The sequence below is a fragment of the Myotis daubentonii genome, chromosome 3, assembly GCF_963259705.1.
Source record: "Myotis daubentonii chromosome 3, mMyoDau2.1, whole genome shotgun sequence".
NCBI lineage: Eukaryota > Metazoa > Chordata > Mammalia > Chiroptera > Vespertilionidae > Myotis > Myotis daubentonii.
In genome coordinates, this window is record NC_081842.1 from 68,214,767 (window position 1) to 68,239,548 (window position 24,782).

The following is a 24,782-nucleotide window of genomic DNA, read 5'->3' on the forward strand; positions in this document are numbered from 1 at the left end:
TTGTTACAATCAGTGAGTCCATAGTTTATGCTAAGATGTACTCTTTCTGTATTCTTTTATTTTTTTCTTTATTGTTGAAAGTAGTACATAGGTGCTCCTTTCCCCCCCCCCCCATTAACCTCTTCCAGCCTGCTAGGTTTTGACAAATGTATGGCAACATGTATCCTTTATTATAAAAATGTACAGAAAATTTCACTCCCCTAAAAATCTTGTGTTCCATCTATTATTCATCCTTCCCTCATCTCAAACACCTGGCAAATAAGGATCCCTTTCCCGTCTCCATGGTTTTGCCTTTTCCAGAATGTCATATAGTTGGAAAATCATACTGTATGTAGTCTTTTAAAATTCTTTTTAGCACTGAATAGTATTCCATTGTCTGGATGTGCCACAGTTTTCATTTCCTTGGTTGTTTCCTAATGTCGACAACTGAATAAAGCTGCTATAATCATCTGTGTGCAGTTTTTTTGTACAGACATCAGTTTCAACTCAACTAAGTACCAAGGAAGGTGATTGTTGGATCATAGGATGACAATATGCTTATATTTGTAAGAAACTGTCAAACTCCCTTCCACAGTGCTGTACCATGATATTTCCCATCAGCAGTAAATGAGGGTTCCTGCTGCTCCACAGCCTCACAAGCAACTGATGGTGTCAGTGTTCGGATTCTGTCCATTCTGATATGTGTACTGGTTTCCTGCTGTCTTAATTGCAATTTCCTAATGATATATGATGTTGACATCTTTACATATGTTTACTGGTCATCTGTGTATCTTCTTAGCAAGGTATCTGTTAAGTACTTTGGCCTATTTTTTAATCGTTTTCATGTCGTTGAATTTTAAGATTTCTTTGTCTAATTTGGATAGCAATCTTTTATCAAATATGTCTTTTGCAAATATTTCCACCCAGTCTATGGCTTGACTTCTCATTTTGCTAATGGTCATATCATTTATAGCACTCATTTGTTATTGTGTTTGCTGCCACACTAGACTGGGGCTTCCCATGGGCAAGAATTATGTCACATTACTCTTTAGCTTCTTAGTTTGGTGCTTGGCACATGGTAGAATGAAATAATGTTTAAGGAATGGATGATTGTGTGTGTGAAGTGAATCATCTGCTACCTTGCTACTCAAAGGATGGCCTTCAAATCAGTAGCATGGTTCTCCCCTGGCAGTTCTTAGAAATGTAGAATCTTGGGCTTTACTTACTTCATAAGAATCTGCATTTTCACAAGATCCCCTAAGTGATTTGAAAGCTGTGATCCACTTAGCCTTCATGAGTATAGCAGCTTTATTCAGTTGTCGACATTAGGAAACAACGAAGGAAATGAAAACTGTGGCACATCCAGACAGTGGAATACTATTCAGTGCTAAAAAGAATTTTAAAAGACTACATACAGTATGATTTTCCAACTATATGACATTCTGGAAAAGGCAAAACCATGGAGACAGGCCCCACAGTAGTTAATTGTGGTCGAAGCTAGCCACTCGTTTGGAAAGTTCTATTTTACGCAGCAACAGGGAGGGTTTCACCACCCAACCCAGAGAGTAAAAATGGTAAATGAGAAAGAAAACATTACTAGTTTACAGAAAGTTTGTGCTAAAATTGAGATAATAGGAACTGAAAATTCTGTGCTAGAAATCAAGGTGCAGGTTCAAAAAGCAAGTTCTAGGCTAGGGGATTGATCTTTAAATCGGGCCTATGCTGAAGTTAGTCAGGGTAAACCTTCCATGGGGATCACCATCTGCAAGCAATCTAAGACCACATACTAGGTACCTAACACGGCTAAATTCTGCGGTGACAGGGTTGAGTGAGATTCCATTCCTGCCTATCATTGCTTACAGTATAGGTGAAGAGGTAGAAACTAAACAAAAATTACAATCTGATAGTTGAATTTTATCATGAAGGTGGGTACAGAGTGCTATGGAAACACCAAAACTATATTTTGCTTTGCCTGTAAGGGCCATATTATATTCACTGTATTAGAATTTGTGGTCCTGGAACACCTTTAAAATTATATTACTAGAAGATATATTTGCATGCGTATATACACACAGACATGTAAATATAAATTTATATATATCCTCTTAATTAAAAATAAAAGCTAAAATTAATTTATTTAATGTTATTATTCATTGACTTAAACCAAATGGCTACCTTTTGGTGAGAGGAAAGACAGTATGGAAAACTCAGGATGGAAATGAGATTTTAATGAATGTATCTTGGTATAGTTTTAATTGGAACTATAAAAATTATTTTCATAATTCAATAGTAATAATTTATAAAAAAAGTAATCCCCCCACATCAAAAATAAGCTTACTGTCTATCAGGTTAATAACCATGTATATGTAATAATTGCATTAAGTAACTTTAATATGTGTTTTAAGTATATATCCATATAGAAATAAAAAGAACCATAATGATATTTCAATCTCAACTTGGTATTTTTCACAGTTATATTGGTATTGTTTATTTAAAAATAATATATGAGTTTAATAAAGGATAAATAAAATATATAACTATTAATATATTTAGAAATAAAACTTTCTTACATAAAAAAATTTAACTCAAGTATAAAATTAAAAATGTTAAGATCCTGCAATCCAAGTTTCAAATTAGAAGTATAAGCATAAACTCATGATTTTCCCTGTTAAAAACCATTTTAATGCTATTAAATCTAAACAAATTAAAATAAGCAAAATAATAAATATTCATAGATTATATAATTTTTAAAATATATTTTTATTAATTTCAGAGAGGAAGGGAGAGGGAGAGAGATATAGAAACATCAATGATGAGAGAGAATCATTAATCAGCTGCCTCCCGCATAGCCCCTGCTGAGGATGGAGCCACAACCCCGGGCCACAAGCCCTTGACAGGAATCAAACCTAGGACCCTTCAGACCACAGGCTGATGCCTTATCCACTGAGGAAAACCAGCTAGGGCCAGATTATATAATTGTTAGCCTGATAAACTCCAGGAATTAACTGGACATTTATTTTTTTAAAATTAAGGTGAAATGTTATAAAATATACAAAAATAACTTCACTTATACATTACAGAATCATAAATATTAAATGGTAGCTTCTCAAATACTAAGGGATCAAACTGATTACACTAGTAGAGAAGACCAGATAGACAACTGCAGCAAGCTAATTAACACCTGTTTTGTCTAAATCAGATACCTGATAGCTCTATCGTTGCCATATAATAGTTGTCTATTTTCCAAAGTTTTCAAGAGAAGAAATAAGCCCCGTTTCTATGTGGAAACATCTAATTTTTAAATCTTAAAAGAAAATTTTTTTTTAATTGTGAAAACCAACTAGAGCATAACAACAGACTAGATTTATGCTATGGTTCACCAATTTCTATCTGTTATAAACAAATAAAAATGTTAGAAAATAAAAAAATTAATATATTTTTATTGATTTCAGAGACGAAGGAAAGGGGAGAGATAAAAACATCAATGATGAGAGAGAGTCTTTGATCAGCTGCCTCCTGTATGCCTCACACTGGGGACGGAGCCGAAAAATGGGAACATATACCCCACACAGGAATCAAACTATGATGTCCTGGTTCCTATGTCGACACTCAACCACTGAGCCATGGTGGCCGAGCTCTAGGAAATAAAATTTAAGGCAAGCCCACTTTTTAGTAATAAATATATAACTATATATAACTAAATATATCCAGGTACATATTATATTGGATATTCTTAAATATATAGAAAAAAACTTAAAAACATTGCTAACGAACTCCTGCCTCAAGTCATGTTGAAAAACATTGTACCAGACTAGCCCTAAAATATTAAAAAATTATAACTGGACAAAATACATGAAGCAACTCTTGGACCTCTCTTCCATTTCCCTTATCTGTTGGCTAATAATGTTCAATTATTTTTTCTTTTTATCTGAGTTATGAATAATTAGTTCCAAATGTATTTTATTGATTTGGAAATCTGAAGTATTCTAATCACTACCTCTGACCTCTGCTGGTTTTTAAATTTTTAAGTAGAAATTTTGTAGAAGTAAAACAGTTATAGAGGAAGAACAGACAAATAAGTGCAAAAATTGTTGAAACTGAATCGAATACTTTATGTAATCAGCACGCTTTCAGACCAATAGACAAACATGACCACGACACCAGGAGCTTCCCTAATTTAATGTCAAGAACTGTAAGCAAATTTAGTTCAATGTTGAGAACTGTAAAAGTCTGATATCATACCTTACTTGCAAGCTGAAAAGTTAGCTGCCATAGATGCTGGGAGAAGACATGATATTCCTCGATCAGAGACAAAGGATTTTATTTATGTACTAGAGGCCTGGTGCACAAAATTTGTGCACAGGGGTGGGGGTTCTTGAGCCTGGCCTGGAACAGCTGGCTCCTAACCACTCACCTGCCTGCCTACCTGATCACCCCTAACTGCCCCCCACCCCTGTGGGCCTGATTGCCCCTAACTGCCCTCCCCTGCTGGCCTGATCTCCCCTAACCGCCTCTGCTTTGGCCACTGCCACCAATGGCTTTGTCCAGAATGGACGTCCAGAAGATGTCCGGTCTAATTAGCATATTACCCTTTTATTAGTATAGATGGTAAAGCAAACAGCATGAGCATGGTCATGTGCGTGTTACTTTCCCCTGCCCTTCAAGTGGCACTAGAGTGATGAGGATGAGCCCAGATGGATGCCTGCCCAAATGATAACTTGCATTATAGGAGAGAAATTCCAAAATTAGGCAAATTGATCTTTTTTTCTGTGTAGTAAACAGAACTGCCCTTTTCTCTGAGGCAGCTATTACCTCTATTTTCAAGGCTTTTTTTTGCAGTTTCTGGGAAAGATAGTATGGAGTACAAGACCTTGAAAAGAATTAGAAAGATCCACATTTTTTTTCTAATTAAAACTGAACTCCCATGAGAGAAAAGGTTCTAGAGAGGTTTGTTGTTACGTGTGTGTGTGTGTGTGTGTGTGTGTGTGTGTGCGTGCGTGCGTGCGTGCATGTGTGTGTGTGTGTGTGTGTGTGTTTTGTTTTTGTTTTTGTTTTTTTGGCAGCTCTATTGACTGAGAAAAATCTCAATGGGCCAAGAAAAGAAGATGGTCACAATAAACATAACTGACTGAAGTACAGTTTAAATTCCAGCTTTTCTGTAGTGGCTTTTTTGGCTCTGCTCTTTCCCACCAGCCCTGACCACAGGCCCTAGAGAATCACAGGGTCCCCTGGATCTTTGGGTCTCAAAGGAATAGGAGGATTAAGCTGTGAGGTCTCAGGGATCCAGAGTCACAGCAGGTCTCATTCAGCTTTCAAAGCAGCCAAACCCTCAGCATCCAAAATCACAGCAGGAAATTTGCCTGTGTTATCTGTCTTTCAGAGTAAATGTGATTTATCTCTTTTGAGTTTAACTGCATTTACTTAATTGATTCTACAGTTGCTCTTAATGAACTTTGATAGAATTATATTTCCTAAAGTAGTGTTTTTGAATACAGATGACCCTATCCTATATAATAAAAGGGTAATATGCAAATTGACCCTAACAGCAGAACGACTGAGAATGACTGGTCATTATGACACACACTGACCACCAGGGGGCAGATGCTCAATGCAGATGATGAGCCCTGGTGGTCAGTGTGCTCCCACAGGGGGAGCTCTGCTCAGCCACAAACCAGGCTGCCAGCTGCCAGCACAGTGGTGGTGGTGGGTGCCTCTCCCACCTCCTCAGCAGCACTAAGGATGTCTGACTGCAGCTTAGGCCTGCTCCCTGCTGGCAAGTGGACATCCCCCAAGGGCTCCCTGGCTGCCAGAGGGATGTCTGATGGCTGGCTTAAGCCAGATCCCCCAGGGAGAAGGCCTAAGCCATCAGGTGGACATCCCCCGAGGGGTCCCAGACTGCAAGAGGGCACAGGCCGGGCTGAGGGACCCCCCCGAGTGCACAAATTTTTGTGCACCAGACCTCTAGTATAATAAAAGGGTAATAGGCAAATTGACCCTAATTGTGGAATTACCAGTCACTGACACACAATGAACACCAGGGGTCAGACGCTCAATGCAGGAGCTGCCCCCTGATGGTCAGTGCTCTCCCATAGGGCAAGCTCCGCTCAGCCACAAGTCGGGCTGACAGGCTGTGAGCACAGTGGTGGGGGCGGGAGCCTCTCCCACCTCCTTGGCAGCACTAAGGATGTCCGACTGCGGCTTAAGCCCACTCCCTTAATCCATTAGTCAGACATTCCAGAAGCTGGCTGAAAGCAGGGATCTGCATTTGTTCTATAGTTGAAACAATGTTGCGGTCCTGCTGGCTGAAGCCTGGCTGGCTGAAAGCAGGTTTCTGGGGTTTTGTTTAGCTTCTATATTTGTAACAATGTTTCAAACTGCAAGGTCAGAGGCCAGCAGCAGCAGGCGGGGAAAGTTGGCTTCCTCCGTCACTGAAGCAAGCAAGCCTCATGTTCGCTTCAAGCTTCCTGGCTGCCGGCCGCCATCTTGGCTGGCAGTTAATTTGCATATCACCCTGATTAGCCAATGGGAAGGGTAGTGGAGTGACACCAATTTGCATGTTTCTCTTTTATTAGTGTAGATTTGATCTTTGCATTTTTGTTTCTGGCATTGTTTGTTGTTTAAGATTTCTAAATTCTATGTAGTTAGAGTAAAATTTTTTAAAAAAATACTATATATTATATAAACCTTTCATTGTACACATCATATACCTTTATAAAGTCCTCATCATTTTGCATATTATTTCTAATGTAGCTCTTTAGTAACCAAGCATCACAAAACCAGCAACCCATTCACATAAGGCCCCATTCTCCCAATTTATAACAAAAAGTGGAATCTGCTTTTTTCCTCTGGGACTTCACATTTACAATTTCCCTTTTTTTTTTCTCTTGACTATGACATAACTATGGACTAATGACAATTGGTGAAGGATAACACAACTGTAGTGGCTTTCATTTGGTATGGAGAGAAAAATCCAGAGAGAAGGGGGAGGAACCCTGGAGAGGCCCCCCAGTGGGAGGCTGCGGGCAGTGGGTGGCCATCGTGGGGCAGGAAGGGGCTGCTTTCCCCACATTTCCCACCCCTTCAGCGATTCCTGGGCCTGTGGGTGAGTATAGCTGGGGGTTTCTTGGAGGCCCTGCACCCAGGTTGTCCGCTGGGCTTGAGCAGAGCATGGACTGGCTGGGGGGGCTCCAGGGCTCTTGCAGCGGTGGCCTGTGTGTTTGGGGGGAGGAGGGGGGGAGGTATAAGGGGGAGCAGAGGAAAAGGAAGGGGGGAGAGTGGCAGCAGGGATGGAGATCCGTTAGCATGGACGACCGGGTGTTTACCAGGGAGCTGACCAGTTGGTTGAGCAATGAACGGGTGTACAGCTGAAGGAGAATCAAGTGCGGACGCTGTGCGAAGAGGCTGAGGAAATAAATATTAACAAAAGATTCAAACGTGCAGGAGGTTCTTTGTCCTGTTACCACCTGTGGAGATGTGCCTGGTCGATTCCGTGATCTTATGGAACTCTTTAGAATTGGAGGGAAATCACCAGACTATGCTCATGAGCCACTATGTAGACGGAGGTTATTATTCAGTGGAGACTTGACTCTTGTAGCAATTTAAGGTGCCTTATCCAGAGTGCATTACAATACTGAGAGGGAACCATGAAAGCCGGCAAATTACCCAGGCATATGGCTTTTAAGATGAATGCCTACAAATGTATGGAAATGCCAATGTTTGGAAATATTTTACAGATCTATTTGATTATCTCCCGCTTACAGCTTCAGTAAGCGGACAGATATTCTGCCCCACGGTGGCCTCTCTCCACCCATAGATACACTGGATCATGTCAGAGGCTGGATCCTTTACAAGAAGTTCCACATGAGACCTAACCGGTTTTGCTCAGTGGATAGAGCATCAGCCTGCGGACTCAAGGGCCCCAGGTTCAATTCCAGTCAAGGGCGTGTACCTTGGTTGCAGGCACATCCCCAGTAGGGGGTGTGCAAGAGGCAGCTGATCATTCTCTCTCATTGATGTTTCTATCTCTCTATCCCTCTCCCTTCCTCTCTGTAAAAAATCAATAAAATATATTTGGGGGGAAAAAAGGAGTTCCACACGAGGGCCCAAGGTGTGATGTGTTATGGTCAGACCCAGATGATGGAGTGGATGGGGTATTTCACCATGTGGTGCTGGCTACACATCCGACAAGACATTTCTGAAACATTTAATCATGCCAATGGTCTCACACTGGTTTCTCGCACTCACCAACTTGTAATGGAGGGATACAACTGTGGTCATGATGGGGATGTGGTTTCCATTTTCAGTGCACCCAATTACTATTATCTTGTGGTTACCAGGCAGCTATTATGGAATTAGATGACACTAACGTATTATTTCCTTCAGTCTGACTCAGCACTTCCTCCTGGGGAGCCTCTTGCTACCTGGCACACCCCAGACGGCTTCCTATAAATTCCTCCTGGGAAAACCTGCCTTTGTATGCGGATGTATACTGCCTTTTTAAATATATATATATCTATATATTTAGAAAGAAAACAAGCAATAGTAATCTATGTGTATCTGTAACAAATTGGGATCTGTCTTAGCATTAAACTATATCATGGAACAAAATGTGCCATGCTAATGAGCATTTACCTGGCAGCACAATGACAGCGCTGAGACTGAAATTTAGTACAGTTCTAGATCAGTCTTAATTGTCTGCCTGCTGTATTTGTAAGAGACCATTTTCATCTGCACTGTTCAAGCAAAAAATGTAACTAACTCCTTGATCTCCTTTTGCACTTATTTAACAATTATAGTGTTTAACTGGCATGGATTAATAGAGTTGGAGTTTTATTTTTAAGAAAAGTTCACACAGTAACCTCCATTTACTCTGCTACCCTTTATTGTATTGAAACGTACAATTAACTAAAGAAGTGATTCTTCTTGGGAGTAGGTTGTCATAACATTTAAAGAAATTTCCCTTCATTTAAACTAAATTACAGTTTTACGTTGACCTGTATATTTCTGTATATTTGTCATAACAGTGCTTGCATCCTATTTGGTATACTGAAGCAAATAAACTTTTCATCTTAAACAAACAACAACAAATAAATAAATAAAGTAGTGTGGGCAATCTCAGCCATGGCTGTCCAAGATCTTATCACAATTAAACTTTTATAGCTAGACTTTAATTAAACATATTAATTAAACATGTTTTACCAGCAATATTTACTGTAAGATATTACTTAATTAATGCTTAATGGACACAAGAATTTTATATATGTTTCATCTAATGATACACATACACATACCACTTTTCATGTGCATATGTAATACACATGCATACGTAAACACACATGTCATAATTTTGGATATAAGAGTTTGCTGAATGTTATAACTACACACACAGGTAACACACATATATGCTCAACTACACATGTAATACAAACATACACTCATAAATATATACATCCACATATAATAAGAAATAAGTATAAAATTATAAATTGAAATATTAGAATATTTTAAATATAAATTAATATTTAAAATTTATTTACCTTTATCTGGATATTTTTGATCCTGTCAATCTAGATAGCATTCATATATATATATATATATATATATATATATATATATATATATATATATATATATATACTAGGGGCCCGGTGCACAAAATTTGTGCACTGGGTGTGGGGGGGGGGGTGTGTCCTTCAGCCCAGCCTGCCCCCTCTCACATACTGGGAGCCCTCAGGCGTAGACCCCCATCACCCTCTGATCGCCTGATCAGCCCCTTGCCCAGGCCTGACGCCTCCGCCAGAGGTGTCAGGCTTGGACAGGGGACCCCCATCTCCCCCCGATCACTGGCTCTGGCTCCCGCCCAGGCCTGAGACCTCTGGCCCAGGAATCATGCCTGGGAAGGGGACCCCCATCTCCCTCTGATCGCTTGCTCCACCCCACGCCCAAGCCTGACGCCTCTGACCCAGGCTTCAGGCCTGGGCAAGGGGACCATCATATCCCCCCAATCCCCGGCTCCGACCCCGCCCAGGCCTGATGCCTCGGCCAGAGGAGTTGACCCTCATCACCCTCCGATCACCAATCACCGGATCGGCCCCTTGACCAGGCCTGAGGCCTCCGGCAGAGGTGTCAGGCCTGGGCAGGGGACCCCCAGCTCCCAGCGGTTGCAGGCTCCGCCCCTGCCCAGGCCTGACACCTCTGGCCTAGGCATCTGGCCCGGGCAGCGGGGACCTGCAGTAGCAGCGGGGGGCTGCCGCAATCATGCGGGCCCTGCCCCTGCCCCTGTAGGACGCCTCTGGCCTAGGCGTCCGGCCCGGGCAGCAGGGACCCACAGCTGCAGCGACCCGCGATCGTGGGCTTCGCTTTAGGCCCAGGCAAGGGACCCCTAGCTCCTGGGACTGCCAGCTTCAACCGTGCCCAGCTCCCATTCCTGGCTCCACCCCTACTTCCTGCTATCACTGGCCAGGGAGGAAAAGGCACCTGATTCTCCGATCATGGCTGGGGGGCAGGGCAAAGGCGGCCCCAGGGCCGCCTTTGCCCTGCCCCCCAGCTCTTAGCCTCCCCCTGGGTTTCCGATCACTGTCAGTGGCAGGGGGCTTCTTCCTGCTTTCCCTTTCGCCTTCCTGCATTGTGCCTACATATGAAAATTAACCGCCATCTTGTTGGCAGTTAACTGCCAATCTTAGTTGGCAGTTAATTTGCATATAGCCCTGATTAGCCAATGAAAAGGGTATCGTCGTACGCCAATTACCATTTTTCTCTTTTATTAGTGTGTGTGTATATATATATATATATATATATATATCCTATCTAATAAAAGAGAAAAATGGTAATTGGCGTACGATGATACCCTTTTCATTGACTAATCAGGGCTATATGCAAATTAACTGCCAACTATGATTGGCAGTTAACTGCCAACTATGATTGGCAGTTAACTGCCAACTAAGATTGGCAGTTAACTGCCAACAAGATGGCGGTTAATTTGCATATGTAGGCACAATGCAGGAAGGCGAAAGGGAAAGCAGGAAGAAGCCCCCTGCCACTGACAGTGATCGGAAACCCAGGGGGAGGCTAAGAGCTGGGGGGCAGGGCAAAGGCGGCCCTGGGGCCGCCTTTGCCCTGCCCCCCAGCCATGATCAGAGAATCAGGCGCCTTTGCCGCCCTGGCCAGTGATAGCAGGAAGTAGGGGTGGAGCCAGCGATGGGAGCTGGACACGGTCGAAGCTGGCAGTCCCGGGAGCTAGGGGTCCCTTGCCTGGGCCTAAAGCGGAGCCCACGATCGCGGGGCCGCTGCAGCTGCGGGTCCCCGCTGCCCGGGCCGGACACCTAGGCCAGAGGCCTCAGGCCTGGTCAAGGGGCCGATCCGGTGATTGGTGATCGGAGGGTGATGAGGGTCAACTCCTCTGGCCGAGGCATCAGGCCTGGGCGGGGGGCTGAGCCGGGGATTGGGGGGATATGATGGTCCCCTTGCCCAGGCCTGAAGCTTGGGTCAGAGGCGTCAGGCTTGGGCGGGGGGGTGGAGCAAGCGATCAGAGGGAGATGGGGGTCCCCTGCTCAGGCATGATTCCTGGGCCAGAGGCCTCAGGCCTGGGCGGGGGCCAGAGCCAGTGTTCAGGGGGAGATGGGGGTCCCCTGTCCAAGCCTGACACCTCTGGCGGAGGCGTCAGGCCTGGGCAAGGGGCCGATCAGGCGATTGGAGGGTGATGGGGGTCTATGTCTCTGGCGGAGGCATCAGGCCTGGGCAAGGGGCCGATCCTGCGATTGGAGGGTGATGGGGGTCAACGCCTGAGGGGTCCCAGTATGTGAGAGGGGGCAGGTTGGGCTGAGGGACACTCCCCTCCCCACACACACCCAGTGCACAAATTTCGTGCACCGGGCCCCTAGTATATATATAAAAGCCAGGTGACTGGAACAACTGGTCACTGTGATGCACACTGCGGCCAGCCAACCAGCCCGATTGGGGGCAGGGCCAGCCGGCCTACTGCCTGCATCCCCTCCACCTAGCCAGCCTGGCCCCAATCTGCCTCCATCAGGGCGGACTGGCAGTACTCCACCTGTGCATGAATTTGTGCACCTGGCCTCTAGTTAAAAATAAAAGGCATAATAAGACATATTTTCCTGACACTCTAATATTAAAATGTGTATCCCAAATATGACAGCTGTTTGGTAGAAATTAATAATCTTAGGGAGTTATATACATATTTAATACAATATTTCTCTATGGCAAATATTCAAATTTCATCATTAATTTTTTTTCTAATTTAACTAGAGGCCTTGTGCATGAAATTCATGAACAGTGCAGTCCCTAGGTCTAGCCAGTGATCAAAGTGCAAGCATCTGTTGTGGAAGTGCAGGTCCCTGCTGACCTCTGGGCTCTGTGCAGCACCTGGGCCCCTGGTTCCCCATGTTCCCCCCACCTGCCTGAGTCACTGGGCCCCTGCCTGGTTCCCTCAGTGCCTGGGAGCCTGATGGTGGCCCTGCCCCCCATCACCGCCAGTCGCTATCTGCAGGGTGATAGCACCCACCTTTGCCTGGCACCACCCACTCTTGTCAGGGCCCATTGGGGCCGGCAGCGCCTCCATTGCCACCTGTTGCCAGCACTGTGCTGCCAACGCCTGCCATGTTCCGGGTTGCCCTCTGGTGGTCAGCACATGTCATAGCAAGCAGTCAAACTCCTGGTCAAACTCACAGTAGAGGAGAAAATTTGCATATTAGGCTTTTATTATATAGAACTAGGGGCCCGGTGCACGAATTTTGTGCACTAAGGTGGTGTCCCTCAGCCCAGACTGCCCCCTCTCACATACTGGGAGCCCTCAGGGGATGTCCTACTGACAGCTTAGGCCCACTCCCTGCTCCCCTTGGGGATAGGGCCTAAGCTGCAGTCTGGCCTCCCTTTGTGGGAGGTGACCGGGCTGATCAGGGGAAGGCACCAGCACCATCACCCTGCTGTTGCAGCCACTGCCAGTCACCAGAGCCACCAAGGTGTTTTCATCAACATGGACTCCAGTCCCTTCACCATGAAAAAATGACAACTTTCTTTAGGCATTTTCAAGATGTGTCTTTCATATAATAATGATTTCTTTATTATTTTTTTTATCCTCACCTGAAGATATGTTTCCATTGAATTTAGAGAATGTGGAAGAGAAAGGGAAAGACAAAGAGAAACATCAAAGTGAGAGAAACACTTTGATTTGTTGCCTCCTGCATGAGCCCTGACCTGGGCCCCGGCCAGGGAGGAGCCTGCAACCTAGATACATGCCTTTGGTCAGAATTGAACCCAGACCCTGCCATCGGCAGACCAAGGCATTATCCACTGAGCCAAACCGGCTAGGACAGGATATGACATTTCTTAGCCCTCCAGCAGTGGACCTTCGTTTTTTTCACCAGGAGTGTGGTGAAAAACCCTAGATCACCTTTTTGGATTCTTATTACCCAAGTTACTAAGAATATTACCAGTGGCATACAGGGAGCTTAGCCAATGAGCAGTCAGAAAAGGTGTTTCCTCTGTAGTTCACACCAATCGCTGGCCAGAGGCATCGACCGCCATCACCCTTTGATCACTGGATAGGCCCCTGACCCCTCCGATTTCCAGCTTTGCCCCAGGCTTCAGGCCTGGGCAGGAGACCCCCATCTCCCCTCCTATTGCTGGTTCCACCCCCCGCCCAGGCCTGACCTCTCGGCCAGAGGCGTCAACCTCCATCATGCTCCAATCGCAGGATTGGCCCCTTGCCCAGGCCTGACGCCTCCGCCAGAGGTGTCAGGCCTGGGCAGGGAACTCCCATCTCCCCTGATCCCTGGCTTCTGGGTGGCTTCTGGGGCAGGCCTGAGGCCGGGGATTGGATCCAATCACTGGCGGCAGGCAGGCAGCTTCTGGGGTTGCACATGGGGGCCTGGATGTTGGCTCTCATGCTGGCGGCAGCACTGTCCTGCCCTCCCTGCAGTATGCAAATTAGCTGCCATCTTTGTTGGTGGTTAATTTGCACATCACGCTGATTAGCCAATGGGAGGTGTAGCGAAGGTACAGTCAATCACCATGTTTATCTATTATTAGATAGAATAGGTTGTATTTTTACTCCCAAACACTTTTAAATGTATATAGCCTAAATGTAATTTTCCGTCATTATTGCCATACCACTTAAAGTCTTCATAAAAGGGATTTTTTCCATAATTTAAAATAAATGAGTTAATATAGCTTAATCTGAAGCTAGGTGCTGAAAATGCTATTTTATACCTATGAATATAGAAGCCTGGTCTTGACTCTTTTATTAATAATGATATGACTTTGGAGTGTCCATCATCTTCACTAGTAAAAATACCTTTGGATTTACAGAAGACCAATGGAGCTGACCTCAGGCCCTCTTTGAAGTGGTTCATTACACCTGCCTCAACCACATCCCCAGAGTATTCCAGTGATGCAAATTAGAAAGTAAATGAAATTTGACCAACTTTTAACAAATTTTGGGCAAGCTATAATAAATTTTTATTAATGGATCATATCCACTAATACTAAGAATGTCAATCACTATGCTTACAATATATGGATAATGAAGATATTAATTATTGTCATTGCTTTCATAGAAGTTTGTATAATATTGCTACCAAATTATAAATACTCAAAGCACCATTCCACAGTTTCCAATCATATGTATGGCTTAACATTTTTTGAGAGATAGGGTTTTGTGGTTTACATACAACAGGAACAGCATTTTTAACATATCCTTAAATAATTAAGGATAAATAAATTATACTTAAAATCATACAAAAATTTTTATGTATATATGAATCGTATGTATATCCTATTTTATATACCCCATTTGAATTGGAAGCTGCCATTTAATATTGACATTCTGTGAATTTCATATGCATCCATCTATTGTTGAGGTTATATGCTCTTTTTTTCCCAAATTTGTAAGACTTTATTAAAACAATTATAGTATTTTCTTACCATTCACATCTCCACTGCATCTATACTTAAGTTCCCTTTTTATCCTAATACTAGTGGCTCGGTGCACAAAATTCATGCACTGGGTGGGGATGTCCCTCAGCCTGGTCTGCACCCTCTCCAATCTGGGACATCCCTCTCACAATCCAGGACTGCTGGCTTCTAACTGCTCATCTGCCTGCCTGCCTGTTGCCCCTAACCACTCTGCCTGCCAGCCTGCTCACCCCCAACTGCACCCCCTGCCAGTCTGCTCACCCCCAACTGACCCTCCCACAAGCTTGATCACCCACAACACCACCCACCAGCCTGCTCACCCCCAACTACCCCCCCTCCTGGCCTGCTTGCCCTCACCTGCCCTCTCCACTGGCCTGATCTCCCCCATCTGACCACTCCACCAGCCTGATCGCCCCCACCTGACCCCCACTGACAGCCTGCTCACCCCCAACTGGCCTCCTTGCTGGCCTGATCATCCCCAACTGCCCTCTCACCAGCCTGATCACCCACAACACGCCCCCCCCCACTGGCCTGATCACCCACAACTGCCCTCCCCTCTTAGCCCCTAACCACCTCTACCTTGGCCCTGCCACCATGGCTTTGTCCAGAAGAACATCCAGAAAGTCTCCTGGAAGGTCTCCCAGTCTAATTAGCATATTACCTTTTATTAGTATAGAGGTCTGGTGCATGGGTGGGTACCAGCTGGTTTGCCCTGAAAGGTGTCCCGGATCAAGGTGGGGGTTCCCTTGGGGGGCAGGGTGGCCTGGGCAAGGGGCCTGTGGTGGTTTTCAAGCCAGTCATGCCCCCATTGGGGTAGGGGTCCCCACTGGGAATGGTGCTGGCCTGGGCGAGGGGCAGTTTGCAGGCCAGCCATGCCTCCATGAGATGAGAGTCCCCTCTAGGGAGGGCGTGGCCAGCCTAGGTGTGGGGCTGAGGGCTGTTTGTAGGCCCCTCTCTTGGCAGCCTGCACGTGAGACCCAAGCCTCCCACGCTCAGGCCAGCTCTGTTGTTGCTGCCCACATGCCCCTTTTTCAGCGCCAGCCCAGGAGGGCAGGAAACTTGGCTTCCTCCATTGCCGGGGGTGACCCAAGCCTCCCACCCACTCTGGCTGACTACATGGCTGCCATCTTTGTCCCGCTAATTTGCATACTCACGCCTGATTGGCTGGTGGGTGTCGCAAAGTTACAGTCAATTTACATATTTCTCTTTTATTAGTGTATGTAGATGTTTATGTGTATCTTCCTTCTTTTTTCTTTTTTTAAATTTATTTTTCTTCTTGAGAGTATTACAGATGTCTCCCATTTTCCCTACTTTGCCCCTCGCTATTTGGCTCTCACCACCCCAGGCCTTCACTGCACTATTGTCTATGTTCATTTAGTTTAGTAGAGCTATGATACTGTCATGGTTAATTTTATGTGTCAGTTTGCCTGGGCCACAGGGTGTCTAAACATTCGGCTAAACATTAGTCTGGGTGTTTATATGAGGATGTTTTGGATGAGATTAATATTTAAATTGGTAAACATTTAACTGAGTAAAGCAGACTGACCGCCTGAATGCACTGTGCCTCATCTAATCAGTCGAAGGCTGCATAAAACTAAAAAGCTGATCCTCCATTGAGTAAAAGGGACTTCTTCCTGGTGACCTTCAAACCAGGACAGTGGCTTGTTCCTGACTTTCAGACTCAAACTAAAATATTGGTTCTTCTTGAGTCTCAAGCCTGCCAGTAGTTGATACTAGATATGATAAATTAACCTTTTATCCTAAAAATTTACACCCAACCTTCAGGGACCCAACCAAGGCTATTCTGCCCCAGGGGTCACATCCTGTTTACTTACTTCCCTCTTCTGCTTCACACACTCTCTAGAGATTCATCTGAACAGCATTCCCGCAATAAATTGTGTGCATATGAGAATCCCTTTCTCAGGCTCCATTCCTAGGCAATGTACCAAGTAACTGAACCCAGTTAATCTCATAACTGAAGGTTATGTATTTGTTTGTCTTATAGACAGAAGCAGGCTGAGGGCAAGGAGTAGCTTGTGATTGTTTGCTGCTTGGGAAAAAAATAATCAGTGAACCTACAATCCATAATCTCCATTTACTAGTGAATCCCCAACTAAGAAAGAAGGCAGGCAGGACAAATACCCAGATAAACATGGGAGACAGAGAAGGTGCACTAAAAGGCCTGAAGATAGAACTTGGAGGACCTGAAGATGCCATAGATGGAGAGAACCAAGGCAGGGGGAAGTTGCACGTTGAAAAGTGTGACTGGAGAGATTATTTGATATTTGTCATCTTAACCTGAGTCTATAGCTAGGATGATATTATATATGATTGAGTCATAGTGCCCTCATTCTTTGCCCAATTTTAATTTGCCATGCCTCATGGGAAACCTTTGGAATTATCTTAGCCCTTCTTAAACATTAAGCAACCCAGAATTCCAGGAAGCATCGAGGTAACTGCTCTAATGAAGCAAATAATTGAAGTAGAAGTGTTGATTCTTACTAGCTTCCTTAACAGTCCTGTCTGGCTCCAGCCCATAAGGCAGATGGTTTCTGGAGGTTAATAGTAATCTGTGGAGGATTTAAAAAACTGTTTTCTCTGATAGCTTCAGTAATATTTGATACAGTAAAAACTATGCAGAGAGGCTAAAGGAGATTGGTATGCCATTTTAGATTTTATTAATGATTTCTTTTCAATCTCAATTTTCAAGTCCAGAGCATAGTGACATTCATGGAATGACACTGGTATGTTTTGGCACAAAAATAATTGAATTTGCTGACATATTGTCATAATTTAATGAGATTAGGTTTGACTTTATAACCATTAAGAGCAAATCAGAGCACTACATTCTTGACTTCATGAGAACTGCTCCCTGGAGGATGCTCATAAGGCCCTCTGAGCCTTGATCAACATTATAATAAGTAAATAGTAACTGCAGCTGAAATTTGACCCACTTCTAAATTGGGAACTATGTGGGCAGAAGCAACTAGCAATATTCCTCAGATTATGAGAAGCAAAGTATCTCTCAGACATGTTGCCAATAAACAAGAATATCAGAGGCAAGCATGGTTGGGCAAAAATCATATTGCTCATCTAGAAATCTTGTTGGATGTAATTCACAAATCACCAAAAGAAATTGGCATTTTAATGAGTTTCTGAGCAGAAACAAGTGTTGAAAATTTTACAAAGAGCAGTGGCACAGGTAATTTTATTCTGTTCTTATGAACCAACTGCTCAGATGATATCAGAAGTATCTACAAGCACAATATATGCATGCTGCAACTTTTGACAAAAATCAAATACATTACTCAATGATACCCCTCAAGTTTTAAACTCAAAAGCTGCTCATTTGAAAAACAATTGCTAGCTTGTTGCTTGGCCTTGGCCAGATACTGCCCTCACTATAGAAAAACATCATATAATTTAAAATATATATATATTTATTTGTATTGACTTCAGAGAGAAAGGGAGAGGGAGAGAGAGATAGAAACATCACTGATGAGGAAGAATCATTAATTGGCTGCCTCCTGCACACCCCAACTGGGGAATGAAGCTCAGGTATGTGCCCTGATCCAAATCTAACTGGAATCTAACTGTGACCTCCTGGTTCATAGGTGGATGCTCAACCACTGAGCCATACAGCCCAGGCAAGGCATCATCTAATTTGAGGCTGGTAATACAGATCAAGCTTTGGGTGATGCCAAGGAGACTGCCCAGTAGAGAAGAACTAGCTCAGCAGACTTTTACATAAAGTGGATGTGATATACTCAAGAGCATGCCAAAGGGAGATGTCTGGGGGTATCCAGCACAAAAGGAGCAAGTTGATTTATTGCCTGTAGGGTCAATGATAGAGGCCTCTGAGGATCTTCCTGGCTCCATCACTGAACCTTGTGATTTTCTCCCAGCTGAGGCAAGGCCTGGTTCACTGGCTTTGCTTACTGACTAGAGTTCCTGAATTGGAAGCCATGTTGCTATATGGAAATCAACAGCACCCCGAAGAGGAAAAGCCTTAAAGGAATAAGTCAACAAAAATCTGTACAATGGGGCAGAGCTGGGGATTACCTATTTTACATAGGACTTATTGCTTCTTGGCCTTTTGGCTAAGATCATGTGTATTTAACATAGGACTTGATATAAATCTCTTACCTACAGGAAGTTATGTGGATACTTACAAACTCCATGGCTGCAGCCAGTGGCCTTGCCATATAGTCAGGCAAATAATACCTAGGTGACTGAGTAGAAAGAATATTCATGTATAAAGAGCTCAGTTTTATAATTCCCTGTAGAAATTCAGAGGGAAAATTAAAGTGAGTCATGTCTATTAAAAATCCTCAGCTGCTGGCTCAGAGTGGGGATTAGAAGGCTGAGCAGTTGTCTTAGTCATAGCCCAAGCCAGAAGCTATCTTGGTTCCTGAAACCAATAAGCATGAAGAAACTTAAGTCATGCACTAATGGGCTTACAGATGACACATTACCTTTGTATCTACCGATTCATGTGAACAGAAACTACATCTTTGTCTAAAACAAGAGTGGGAAACCTTTTTTTATGCCAAGGGCCATTTGGGTATTTATAACATTATTCGCGGGACATACAAAATTAGCAACTTAAAAATTAGGCTGCTATATTTGATTGAACATTTAATTAAACTCTTTCCTAATGCTTTGGCAGGGCCAGACCAAATGATTTTGTGGGCCTTGTACTATCTGCAGGCTGGACATTCCCTACCCCTGGTCTAAAAGAAAGAAAAGCCTTGAATAAGTTTGATTGAGGGCAAGGCCCTGTGCATAGCTGGCAAGTGGACTGATTCTCCCATTACTGGCAGTCCCAGGAGGCTACAAGTGGGTTTCAACTGGTGTTAAAATGACTCTATAATGGGTTTGTTCATCCTGTAACAGAAGCAACATTGGAGAATACAACTAAAGATCTGGAAGAGCAAATTATCCATCAGTTTGGCTCAGTTGGGTATGTTTCTTCTGAATAAGATAGGTTTTCCTTCTACCAATATACAGAAATGAACAAAGAAAAATAAATAATGTTGCATGACTATTCCACATTCCCTTTCACTCTCACAGCAGCGGTTTCATTGAAAAATTGGAATGGTATTTGAAACCCTTGTTTTTCAGAAGATGTTGAAAGAAAAATAAATGTTGAATTTAGTTATTCAAAAGATTGGCTATGAAGGGAAGTAAAGCTAGGACCACACTGAAACTATTTCTAAAATCTGGAGCTAGGAATCATGAATGGCGAGAATGTACTTATAGTTCTTTATAAATTTCCCATCAGAAAGGGGCGAGGCTAAAGCACAACTTTTTCTATATTGCTGATCTGTTGATACCAGGCTTGGGTTTAAAATTGCTTTAGAAAGGTAATATAATATTCATGTTGTTAATTTTGACAATTTGTATTCCCAAAGGTACTTTTGGATAAGTCATAACTTCATCCTATGCAACCAAATTTGGGTTAACTGTAAATACGGTTGGACATCTGTAATACTTTCAACAATAAAGATTATATAAAGATTTCATTTCTAAGCAGCAGGGGATAGTCTTATGTTCCTTTACTTTTCAAATACTATGACATTTGGAACAGACACTGAGAAGTTGGTAACAGTTTATTCCAGAATTCAGTGTCTCTCACAAGAAGATAAGCTAGCACCTATGCACAGATAAGCCACCATTGAGAAAATCCCAGAATACTGGGGATGAGGCTAAAGCACAACCCTGGACCACAGAGACCCAGGAGTACTCCATAAAAAGGTAAGAGGAGCCACTATACTCTGGCCACACCTCCCCTCCCATCTCCTGGAAATGAGAGGGTCCCCTGGGCTACAGTTTCTCCAGTGGGAAAAAGAGCACACAAGGTGGATGTACAACTAGCTCCTGCAGTGTTGCGGGACACTTCCCAGAAGGCCCACTCAGGTCTTTCTTCACAGCAATCACTGGAGAAATCTTCAGGACTTGATCACTGGGGATCAAATAGAGACAGAAAAGGATTGAGGCTTATAGCAACCAGATCTTGAGGGACCATTTTCTTCTTTGCAACAGTGCCAGAGAAGAGCCTGGGGGCCTCATCTGTCCTGGTGAAGCATAGCAATTTCTCCTTTAGAAAACTGCTGTTTGAACTGCTCTGTTATTCTTAGACAGTCTCTTATTCTGTAGGTCAACTCTGTTATTTTTAGATAGTCCCTTATTCTGGAAAATAACTGTTTTAGTTTGAATAATAGAAAAAGATAAAAATTTAGCTGTCTGACCTTGCAAGCTAGCCATCTGACGTAACAGGCTAATACTGATACTGATAATAATTCCCATATTCTTATACCAAGTATTGGTTACAAACTGTCTGTAACAATAACCTACACAGAGCTCTTTGTAAAATCTGCAGCAGACAAAGCGCTCAAAAAGGTATAGAGATAACTTCCTCGACATGTTTGCTCGGAGATTTGGGAAACACCTCCCTCTGGGCCCATGCAAATAAAGACTCCTAATTAATTGGTTCATTAAGGCGCCTCGCTGATTTATGATACAACACTGGGAGCTTGGTGGGAAGTTCTGTCTCATTCAGGCCCCTAGCTAACAAGTCATACAAGCAAGGGGACCCATTCTATGGTTCCACTCAGTCAGGGAAGCAAATCCCCACTCCTGCCCAACTGATGAGTATAGCCTATAGCCCCAACGACCAAGAAGCTTGACCAGAGAATCTACAGCTGTGCTTGGTTAGTGAGCCAGGGCAGGGGTACTGCCCAACTGTTAGTACAGACTCTGGCCCCGCATAACCAGGAACCCTGAACACTGGGATGGGGCAGGAACTGGTGGAGGGGAGTGATGGCATAAAAAATGGAGGACATCTGTAATACTTTCAACAATAAAGATTATATAAAGAAGACATACAAATGGTCAACCAAGACACACAAAGATATTCAACATTGATTTGCATTTCCTTGATACTAATCAAAACCTTAGTGAGATATCACCTCACACCTGTCAGAATGACAAGTACCAAAAAGATCAGAGAGAGTGCTGGGGAGGATGTGGAGAAAAGGGAATCTGTGTGCACTGTTGATGAGAATATAAATTGGTAGATCTATCATGAAAAACAGTACAGCAGTGTTTTAAAAAATTAAAAATAAAATTACCATATGATCCAGCAAATTACTCTCTTGAAAAATCTTAATTGCAGGATTATTTATAATAGCCAAGATATGGAAACAACCTAAGTGTTTACCAATGGCTGAATGGATAAGAAAGATGTGGTAAATATATGCAATGGAATATTATTCATTCATGAAAAGATTCATGCCATTTGTGACAATATGCATGAATACTAAGTTAAATGAGTCACACAAAGGAAAACATATACTGTATGACCTCACTTACATGTAGAATCTTAATAAAAAACAAACTCAGAAAGAGAGAGTAAGTTGATGATTGCCATGGGTGGTCTCGGAGGGGCTGGTGGTGTTGGGGAAATGGGTGAAGGTAGTCAAAGGATACAAACTTCCAGTTGTAAGATGAATAAGTTCTGGGATGAAATGTACAGCATGGTGACTATAGTTAACAATACTGTATTGTATATTTAAAAGTTGCTAAGAGATCTTAAAAGTTCTCACTCTCCTCCAAAAAAAATTGTAATTATATGAGGGGATGGATGTATTAACTAACCTCTTTGTGGTAATCATTTTGCAATGAATACATATATCAAATCATCACATTGCACATCTTAAACTTACACAATGTTATATGTCAATTATATCTCAATAAAGTTGGAGAAAATGTTTTAAAAATAAAATACTCTGACTTCTTCCTGGAGGTGGGGCCATGAGCACCCATGAGCATAAATGCTGTTCTTAAAGGCTATGTGGGTAAAAGGCACATCTGCCGAGCCAGAAAGGTCAACCATGGAGGGAAGTGTGGTGTCAAAATCAGTAAGAGATCATAGGAGAAGGAAAGGCTACTTACAAGAGGATAACAATACCATGCTATTTCCATTAGGACATTCCAGAACAAGAGAATGGTACTCATAACTATCTCAGAGCTAGTGCTGGCTGGTGTTGGGAGGATTTAACTCATAGATCCCTTTTATTAAAAAGTAAAACTTTCCTAGAAGCTACTCAACAAAATTTCTTATGACTATTATAGGTGCAAGGGAGCTGAGGGAACTCAACTGTCTTGTTAGTTGGGAGTGTTAAGAATAAAGGGAATTGAGATGGCTGTGGGTTTACCTCATTAATGGTATCTTCCACTGTGGGTGAGGAGAGGTGGTGATCAGATTTATATTTTTGAAAGGTTATTGTATCTGTAGAGTAAAAAAATGGAGAAGAAAAGGCAAATTCTGGAGCTAATAAAATCAGTTCGCCGGCAGTTGTGAGAGGAGAGGGAATGCGGGTGAAACTAAACCTGTGGTGGTAGGCATTGAGTAGGAGGTAATGTATGAGTGATAAAGTAGAGGTATATACTTGTCAGAACTTGTCAGATTAGGTTCTGATCAGGGTGAATATTGATGCTAATGAAAGAGAAGAAAGTAGAAGATGAAGATGATTCATTTGTCGTTTTGTACCTATCTAATTCCACTTATTTTCCACCCTCTACTTTTTAATGCCTTTTTTATTTTTGGACTACATTATCTTAAACTAAAGTAAAATGGGTCTGAAATGTTATTGCAAATGTGACATTTTAAAAAAATATATATTTATTGATTTCAGAGAGGAAGGGAGAGGGAGATAGAAACATCAACAATGAGAGAGAATCATTGATCTGCTGCCTCTTGCATGCCCCCAACCAGGGATCAAGCCCACAACCCGGGCATGTGCCCTTGACTGGAATCGAACCCGGGACCTTTCAGTCCACAGGCTGATGCTCTATCCACTGAGCAAAACCAGCCAGGGCGTGACATTTACTTTAATCTCAAACCTTGTAACACTAGTGTCATGGGAATCTATATATAGATCTTAGTGTTACAAGGCTTATAGTTACTTATAGAATTCCTGTTTTAAGCCTCCAACTTGCTACATCCCAGAAGAACCTTATTTGGGCCTAAGGAAATAATTATGAGAAAATTCTTTGTAAACTGCAAAATATCATACATGTGCACACTATTATAAGAAATCATTTTAGATAGATTGATAACTAATGGGGAGAAATACAACCTCTGATCCTTATATTTGTGAAAATGAAAATAAATTTTTACTCCATTACACAGGGGACATTATGTACAAAACACTTCTAATTCTCAACCCCTTCCTCACACTTTCCTATGAAAAGAGGAATGGTGGATTGGTGAGACAAAACTGAACTTCTGGGTTTGCTCTCACTTTAGATCAGCCTGGCTTCAGACAGGCTCATCCTAGTCTTCTCTCCTGCTCCTGGTAGTGGTAGAGCAGGCCTGGCCTCTGTGGGGGAGGGTCAGTTTACATCGACAGTGAAGTATTGATCAACTCATCGCAGTTGCATATTTAATCTACATGCTCCAATCCAGCTTTTGGCTTGAGCATATTGATATTTTGATCTTCCTCAGCCTAGCTATCAGTCTAATTAACTGCCTATATCCAAAGGGAGAGGAAAAAATTATGTAGATCCCAACACTGTCCATTAAAATCACCTCCAGTGAAGATTTTCAAAACTTTACCCAATAACTTGCCTCAAATACAAGTATGTTTCTTCTTTCTAATGTTTTCCTCTTTTCTGGGAGTTTCTAATAAGAGTCTGTATTAAATACTAAATATAGAGAATACTGTTGTCATTGATGGGATTGAAAAATGGATGAGGAAATAGTTCACATTCCAATCATATCTGATGGGGAGAGATTAAACACACAGGAGGAATGCCTCTTTTGGGTATTGTTAGATTCAAGATATCAGGGATGTCTTTATAGGCTC

General features: G+C 42.9%; 1 pseudogene; it reads left to right on the forward strand.

Annotated features, from left to right (window-relative positions):
• Window positions 1-7,281: 7,281 nt before the first annotated feature.
• Window positions 7,282-8,427, forward strand: LOC132229273 (serine/threonine-protein phosphatase 2A catalytic subunit beta isoform-like; annotated as a pseudogene).
• The last annotated feature ends 16,355 nt before the right edge of the window (window positions 8,428-24,782 follow it).